Raw genomic sequence first — 673 nt, 5'->3', positions numbered from 1 at the left:
AGCAATGAGTATCCATCAATATCATTCAAACAATTTCTCATAGTTTCAAATCATTTACAATGCTTTTCAAGCAATAAATATCCATTCAAACACATTTCCACAATTTAAAACAATAATGTACAAATAGTCAATATTTATTTCAATTGAAAAATTCAAAAGAAATAGTTGTTGTGCACAAACCTCTGATATCTGTCTCCTGGTCCTGACTCAGTATTTCTTTCCCTTTTGCTGAGTCCTTGTTAACTGAGAAACACAATTTGAAGTGTTTCAGTGCTAAATTAATTTGCCTCTAACGATAATGTTCGCTAAACAATTCACTGAATACCTTTTTTTGCTAAATCACCTAATATACCGACCCTCGATGTTTTCTAGGTAAATTAGGTTTTAGTGTCATTAATATGTCACACTCGATAGGGTTTTAGGTTTGGTATGTTTTGCCAAACTCGTTTCCTTGTTTAGTGCATTTTAATGCAACTTGCTGGATTTCGGGATACTAGTTTGACCTAGCCGGACGGCCTAGTTCCCTCGGTTTTCGGGTTTCGGTCAAAACTACAAACTTGTAGATCTATGTCTTATGGACTGCGGTGCAAAATTTTAGGTCAATCCGAGTTAAGTAGACCGAGTTATGGTCATTATACTATTGCTGGTCAAATGACATCAAATTAGGTCATTT

This window comes from Hevea brasiliensis, unplaced genomic scaffold (genome assembly GCF_030052815.1).
Source record: "Hevea brasiliensis isolate MT/VB/25A 57/8 unplaced genomic scaffold, ASM3005281v1 Scaf69, whole genome shotgun sequence".
NCBI lineage: Eukaryota > Viridiplantae > Streptophyta > Magnoliopsida > Malpighiales > Euphorbiaceae > Hevea > Hevea brasiliensis.
This window is presented reverse-complemented; position numbering follows the sequence as displayed.